Source organism: Arachis duranensis, chromosome 9 (genome assembly GCF_000817695.3).
Source record: "Arachis duranensis cultivar V14167 chromosome 9, aradu.V14167.gnm2.J7QH, whole genome shotgun sequence".
Taxonomy (NCBI): domain Eukaryota; kingdom Viridiplantae; phylum Streptophyta; class Magnoliopsida; order Fabales; family Fabaceae; genus Arachis; species Arachis duranensis.
The window spans coordinates 78868325-78876609 of record NC_029780.3 but is presented as its reverse complement, the minus strand read 5'-3'; the positions used below and the strand labels follow the sequence as shown (position 1 = coordinate 78876609).

General features: G+C 37.8%; 1 non-coding gene across 1 annotated transcript; it reads left to right on the top strand.

The window, feature by feature from the left end:
- Positions 1-2872: 2872 nt before the first annotated feature.
- On the top strand, positions 2873-2980 carry LOC127742126 (small nucleolar RNA R71). The gene has a single exon (XR_008003313.1). It is a non-coding gene; the product is annotated as a small nucleolar RNA R71 (small nucleolar RNA).
- Positions 2981-8285: the final 5305 nt, after the last annotated feature.

The following is an 8285-nucleotide window of genomic DNA, read 5'->3' as shown; positions in this document are numbered from 1 at the left end:
GGGTTGGTCGGAACTTTCCAACCTCTTCTTTGGATCTCATGTCGGATCTCCGGATACTCATTTTTCTTGTGCTTGAAAGGGACCTCAGGGATCACCTTCTTCTTGGCCACAACATTATAGAAGTGGTCTTGATGGACCTTTGAGATGAATCTCTCCATCTCCCATGACTCGGAGGTGGAAGCTTTTGTCTTCCCTTTCCCATTTCTAGAGGTTTCTCTGGCCTTAGGTGCCATAAGTGGTTATGGAAAAACAAAAAAGCTATGCTTTTACAGCACCAAACTTAGAATATTGCTCGCCCTCGAGCAAGAGAAGAAAGAAAAGAAAAGAAAAAGAGGAAGAAGAAGAAGAAAATAGAGGAGAGGGAGAATGTGTATTCGGCCAAGGGGGAGAAAAGAGGGTTGTGTTGTGTGAAAATGAAAAGGGATAGAGAGGTTTATATAGTGGGGGAAGAAGGGTTAAGGTTCGGCCATGTTGGGTGGGTTTGGCTGGGAAAGTGATTTTAAATTTTGAAAGTTGGTGGGGTTTATGGGGAAGAGTGGATGGATGTGAGTGGTGAAGAGGTGATGGGGAAGAGAGATTGAAGTGATTGGCAAAGGGTTTTAGAAAAGAGAAGGTAAGTTGAGGTAGGTTGGGATCCTGTGGGGTCCACTAATCCTGAGGTGTCAAAGATTTACATCCTTGCACCAATGAGGTGTGTAAAATGCCCTTTTCATATAATCCTGGCGTTTAATGCCAGATTGATGCTTGTTTCTGGCGTTAAACGCCAGTTCTATGCTTGTTTTGGGCGTTCAACGCCAATCTATAGCATGTTTCTGGCGTTGAACGCCAGCTTCCCTCAGTGTGCAATCCTGGCGTTTAAACACTAGATTGCTGCATGTTTCTGGCATTCAACGCCAGATCCATGCTCTGTTCTGGCGTTGAACGCTAGCCAGATGTTCCTTACTGGCGTTTAAACGCCAGTAAGCCCTTCCTCCAGGGTGTGCTGTTTCTTCTGTTGTGTTTGATTCTTTTTTTTTTAATTTTAGTATTTGTTTTGTGACTCTACATGATCATGAACCTAAGAAAACATAAAAGAATAATAAAATAAAATAAAAATAAAATTAGATAAATAAAAATTGGGTTGCCTCCCAATAAGTGCTTCTTTAATGTCAATAGCTTGACAGTAGGCTCTCATGGAGCCTCACAGGTGATCAGGTCAATGTTGTAGACTCCCAACACCAAACTTAGAGTTTGAATGTGAGGGTTCAACACCAAACTTAGAGTTTGGTTGTGGCTTCCCAACACCAAACTTAGAGTTTGATTGTGGGGGCTTTGTTTCACTCTGTATTGAGAGAAGCTTTTCATGCTTCCTCTCCATGGTTGCAGAAGAAGATCCTTGAGCTTTAAATACAAGGTAGTCCCCATTTAATTAAAGGACTAGCTCTCCTCTGTCAACATCAATCACAGCTCCTGCTATGGCTAGGAAGGGTCTTCCAAGGATGATGCATTCATCCTCCTCCTTCCTAGTGTCTAAGATTATGAAATCAGTAGGGATGTAAAGGCCTTTAACCTTCACTAATACGTCCTCTACTAATCCATAAGCCTATCTTACTGACTTGTCTGCCAATTGTAATGAAAATATGGCAAGCTGTACCTCAATGATCCCCAGCTTCTCCATTACAGAGAGTGGCATAAGATTTATCCCTGACCCCAGGTCACAAAAAGCCTTCTCAAAGGTCCTAGTGCCTATGGTACAGGATATTAAGAATTTACCAGGGTCTTGTTTCTTTTGAGGTAGAGCTTGCTGAACCCATGTATCTAGTTCACTAATGAGCAAGGGAGGTTCATCTTCCCAAGTCTCATTACCAAATAACTTGGCATTCAGCTTCATGATAGCTCCCAGATATTGAGCAACTTGCTCTCCAGTTACATCTTCATCCTCTTCAGAGGAAGAATAGTCTTCAGAGCTCATGAATGGCAGAAGGAGGTTTAATGGGATCTCTATGGTCTCTGTATGAGTCTCAGATTCCTTTAGGTCCTCAATAAGGAACTCCTTCTTGTCTGGGAGACGTCCCATGAGGTCTTTCTCATTGGGATTCACGTCCTCCCCTTCCTCTTTGGATTCGGCCATATTGACAATATCAATGGCCTTGCACTCTCTTTTTGGATTTTCTTCAGTATTGCTTGGGAGAGTACTAGGAGGAGTTTCACTGACTTTCTTACTCAGCTGGCCCACTTGTGCCTCCAAATTTCTAATGGAGGACCTTGTTTCACTCATAAAACTTAAAGTGGCCTTAGACAGATCAGAGACTATGTTTGCTAAGTTAGAGGTGCTCTACTCAGAATTCTCTGTCTGTTGCTGAGAAGATGATGGAAAAGGCTTGTTATTGCTGAGCCTATTTCTTCCACCATTATTAAAGCCTTGTTGGGGCTTTTGTTGATCCTTCCATGAGAAATTTGGATGATTTCTCCATGAAGAATTATAGGTGTTCCCATAAGGTTCACCCATGTAATTTACCTCTGCTATTGCAGGGTTTTCAGGATCATAAGCTTCTTCTTCAGAAGATGCCTCTTTAGTACTTTTGGATGCATTTTGCCATCCATTCAGACTTTGAAAAATCATGTTGACTTGCTGAGTCAACATTTTGTTCTGAGCCAATATGGAATTCAGAGCATCAATCTCAAGAACTCCCTTCCTATGAGGCATCCCATTATTCACAGAATTCCTCTCAGAAGTGTACATGAATTGATTATTTGCAACCATGTTAATAAGTTCTTGAGCTTCTGCAGGTATTTTCTTTAGGTGAATGGATCCACCTACAGAATGGTCCAATGACATCTTAGAGAATTCAGATAGACCATAATAGAATATATCCAGAATGGTCAATTCTGAAAGCATGTCAGGAGGACACCTTTTGGTCATCTACTTGTATCTTTCCCAAGCTTCATAGAAGGATTCACCATCTTTTTGTTTGAAGGTCTGAACATCCACTCTAAGCTTGCTAAGCTTTTGAGGAGGAAAGAACTTAGCCAAGAAGGCCGTGACCAGCTTATCCCAAGAGTCTAGGCTATCTTTAGGTTGTGAGTCCAACCATGTTCTAGCTCTGTCTCTTACAGCAAAAGAGAAAAGCATGAGCCTGTAGACTTCAGGATCCACTCCATTAATCTTAACAGTCTCACAGATTTGCAGGAACTTAGTTAAAAACTGATAGGGATCTTCAGATAAAAGTCCATGAAACTTACATTTCTGTTGCATTAGAGCAACTAATTGAGGTTTCAACTCAAAATTGTTTGCTCCAATGGCAGGGATTGAGATGCTTCTTCCATCAAACTTGGAAGTAGGTGTAGTATAATCACCCAGCATTCTCCTTGCATTATTGTTGTTAGGTTCGGCTGCCATGTCCTTTTCTTGTTCAAAAATTTCAGTAAGGTTGTCTCTGGATTGTTGTATTTTAGCTTCTCTTAGTTTCCTCTTCAGAGTCCTTTCAGGTTCAGGATCAGCTTCAAAAAGAATGCCTTTTTCCTTGTTCCTGCTCATATGAAAGAGAAGAGAACGAGAAAAGAAGAGGAATCATCTATGTCACAGTATAGAGATTCCTTTATGTTAGTAGAAGAATAAAATAATAGAAGAAGGAAAAGAGTTAAGAATCCAAACATAAGGGGGAGGATAGGTTCGAATTCTTGAGGTGAAGAGAAGTGTTAGTAGATAATTAAATAAATAGAAGAAGACGAGAGGGAGAGAATTTCGAAAATTAATTTTGAAAAAGGGTTAGTGATTTTCGAAAATTAAGAGAAGAAATAAAATTAAAATTAAAATTTGAAACAATTAATTAATTAAAAGAATTTTGAAAAAGAGGGAGATATTTTTCGAAAATTTAGAGAGAAAAGTAGTTAGGTGGTTTTGAAAAAGATAAGAAACGACAAAAAGTCAATTAGTTGGTTGAAAAAGATTTGAAAATCAATTTTGAAAAGATAAGAAGTTAGAAAAGATTTTTGAAATCAAATTTTTGAAAAAGATATGATAGAAAAGATAAAAAAGAATTGATTTTTAAAATTAAAATTGATTACTTGACTAACAAGAAACTAAAAGATATGATTCTATAATTTAAAGATTGAACCTTTCTTAACAAGAAAGTAACAAACTTCAAATTTTTGGACCAATCACATTAATTGTTAGTAAAGTTTCGAAAATTTGAAATAAAATTAAGAAAAGGATTTTGAAAAATGTTTTCAAATTTTCGAAAATCATAAAAAAAGAAAAAGATTTTATTTTTGAAAAAGTTTTTGAAAAGATAAGATTTTTAAAATTGAAATTTTGACTTGACTAACAAGAAACAACTTATTTTAAAATTTTTTTGACTAAGTCAACCCAAAATTTCGAATTTTTGAGAGAAATAAGGAAAAGATATTTTTTTGAGTTTTGAATTTTTAATGATGAGAGAGAAAAACATAAATATGACTCACAACATAAAAATTATGGATCAAAACACATGATGCATGCAAGAACACTATGAATGTCAAGATGAACACCAAGAACACTTTGAATGTCAAGATGAACATCAAGATTTATTTTTGAAAATTTTCAAGAAAAGAAAAGCATGCAAGACACCAAACTTAGAAATTTTTAATGCTTAGACACCATGAATGCAAAAATGCACATGAAAAATAACAAAAGACACAAAACAAGAAAAGTTAAAGATCAAACAAGAAGACTTACCAAGAACAACTTGAAGATCATGAAGAACACATGAATTTTTGAAAAATGCATAAAATTTTAAAAATATGCAATTGACACTAAACTTAAAAGTTGACTCAAGACTCAAATAAGAAACACAAAATATTTTTGGTTTTTTTGATTTTATAAATTTTTTTATTTTTCGAAAATAATCTTTAGAAAAACGAAAAAGAGAAAAAATTTTTTGAAAGATTTTTGAAAACTTTTTTTTTGAAAATAAAATTACCTAATCTGAGCAACAAGATGAACCGTTAGTTGTCCAAACTCGAACAATCCCCGGCAATGGCGCCAAAAACTTGGTGCACAAAATTGTGATCATTAACAATGGCGCCAAAGACTTGGTAGCGCTCTCAAACGTGAATCACACTTAGTCACAAATCCGCACAACTAACCAGCAAGTGCACTGGGTTGTCTAAGTAATACCTTGCGTGAGTAAGGGTCGATCCCACGGAGATTGTTGGTATGAAGCAAACTATGGTCATCTTGTAAATCTCAGTTAGGCAGATTCAAATGGTTATAATGGTTTTTCAAAAATAATAATAAAATAAAGCATAAAATAAAAATAGAGTTACTCATGTAATTAATGGTGGGAATTTCAGATAAGTGTATGGAGATGCTGTGTTCCTTCTGAATCTTTGCTTTCCTACTGCTTTCATCCAATCCTTCTTATGGCAAGCTGTATGTAGGGCATCACCGTTGTCAATGGCTACTTCCCATCCTTTCAGTGAAAAAGGTCCAAATGCTCTTGTCACAACACGGCTAATCATCTGTCAGTTCTCGATCATGCCGGAATAGAATCCATTGATTCTTTTGCGTTTGTCATCATGCCCAACAATCGCGAGTTTGAAGCTCGTCACAGTTATTCAATCCCTAAATCCTACTCGGAATACCATAGACAAGGTTTAGACTTTCCGGATTCTCATGAATACCGCCATCAATTTTAGCTTATACCACGAAGATTCTGATTAAGGAATCCAAGAGATACTCGCTCGGTCTAAGGTAGAACAGAAGTGGTTGTCAGTCACACGTTCATAAGTGAGAATGATGATGAGTGTCACGGATCATCACATTCATCATGTTGAAGTGCAACGAATATCTTAGAAAAGAATAAGCTGAATTGAATAGAAAATAGTAGTAATTGCATTAAATCTCGAGGTACAGCAGAGCTCCACACCCTCAATCTATGGTGTGTACAAACTCCACCGTTGAAAATACATAGGTGATGGTCCAGGCATGGCCGACAGGCCAGCCTCCAAAACGTGATCAAAGGATCAAAATACAATCCAGAGATGTCTAATACAATAGTAAAATGTCCTATTTATACTAGACTAGCTACTAAGGTTTACAAAAATAAGTAATTGATGCATAAATCCACTTCCGGGGCCCACTTGGTGTGTGCTTGGGCTGAGCTTGAACTTTACATGTGCAGAGGCTTCTTTTGGAGTTAAACGCCAAGTTGTAACGTATTTTTGGCGTTTAACTCTGGTTTATGACGTATTTCTGGCGTTTGACTCCAGAATGCAGCATGAAACTGGCGTTGAGCGCCAGTTTACGTTGTCTAATCTCGAATAAATTATGGACTATTATATATTGCTGGAAAGGTCTAGATGTCTAATTTCCAACGCTGTTGAGAGCGTGCCATTTGAAGTTCTATAGCTCTAGAAAATTCATTTCGAGTGCAGGGAGGTCAGAATCCAACAGCATCAGCAGTCCTTTGTCAGCCTTCTTATTAGAGTTTTGCTCAGGTCCCTCAATTTCAGCCAGAAAATACCTGAAATCCCAGAAAAAGACACAAACTCATAGTAAAGTCAAGAAATGTGAATTTATCATAAAAACTAATGAAAACATCCCTAAAAGTAGCTAGATCCTACTAAAAACTATCTAAAAACAATGCAAAAAAGCGTATAAATTATCCGCTCATCAGTTGGGTATCCCATCCTTGTCATTTATCCACTGCACATTCATCACACAGATTTCACTCAGAATTTCCTCAAACCCAGGGTCTTGTTGCTTGATTCTCTCTTCAAAGCTCCGATTGGAGCTTGTCCTCTTTACCATTAGCATTCTTTCTATGCTATAGGGGCTGTAGTCAATGGACTTCCCCCTTACATAGCTAATGTAGCCATATTGTTGCCCTGGTTGAGGTACTATATTGGCATAGAATTCTCTCACTAAGCTCTCTACCATTTTCCTTGGTGGGTTGCATAGAAGTGACCAACCCCTCTGTTCAATCTCAATGTTGATTTTAATGTGCTCATTCCTCCCTAGTTGAAACCCAACTTCTGGAATGATTTTCCTCTCACTCACCCAATCATAAAATTGATTTTGGTTGAATGCTGAGAGGAACTTGTAGGTATTAAAAGAGCTTGAGGATCCAGAGGTTGGTTCCTTGGTTTTTCTTTTCTATGAGGCTGAGCTTTTTGGTGGTGCCATTAGGTTGGGAGAGGGTGAAAAAAGGGGGGATTAAAAGAAAGAGAAGGCAAAAGAAGGTTTTGCTCCAACACCAAACTTAGGACTTGACTGTCCCAATCAAGAAAAAGAAGAAAGTATGGGATAGAAGATGAAAAGAGAAGTGAAGGTGAGCGGTTTTGGTGGTGTTGAAGTGGGAGGGGAGATGGGGAGTGAAGCTTTTATAATGGGTGAGTGATGTGGTTCGAAGGTGGGAAATAAAAGAGATTAAATGTTTTCCCACTTTGGGAAGTGGCGCCTAGCGTGGGAAGAGGCGCCAACTCTTTTCTCACACTGTCTTCTGCGTGTGTTGAGTTCCAAAGTGCAAGTACACTTTGACTTCCTTATTTTGTGAGTTGTTTACCATGTGGGCCCCATCTTCTCTCCTGAAATTGAAATTGAACCCATTAGTGATGATAAAATAACCCCTTCACATTCCTTCTCATCAAGAATAAATTGGGCTGCAACTGATGGGTGTCCCTTGGGACACCAAACTTAATTCTTTGGCATCTTAATAAATTGGTTTCATCATTGTGTATTTAATGTGTTCATAAGAGTGGAATAACATCAATCTTTTCATTTTCTTTTGATTCCAACTCCTCTGAACTCATTAAATCACGTTCATGCTCTTACCCAAAGCATTAAGTGCTTTCAAATTGGGTGACTTGGGCTGCTATGTGATCATTGGTGGTGGCCACACCAAACTTAATCTCTGGGCTTACTCTTCAAACTCAAACTATTAATTGTTTGTAAGCCTAGATTAAGTAGGTAAGAGACCACACCAAACTTAGCACTTTAGCTAGTTCTCAGCCCATTCACTCATCATTAGTTATGCATTCATCAAGTTGCAATTCCCAAATAGAATGAAATAAGAGAATGTAAAGAGAATCTAACTATAAAAGCTAACATCAAACTTCCTAATCTACAATTGCAACTGATTCTAATTATTGAAAATTAAACTATCAACAGAATTTAAACTACTTATAGGAAAAGCAATTAAATCAAAAGGATAATGTGTTGGGGTGCCTCCCAACTAACGTTTCTTTATTGTCATTAGCTTGACACTTCTTCATCTTTAGCTGAGCTTGTAGCTCACTCTCTGCTCCTCCACGGAGCCTCCTAA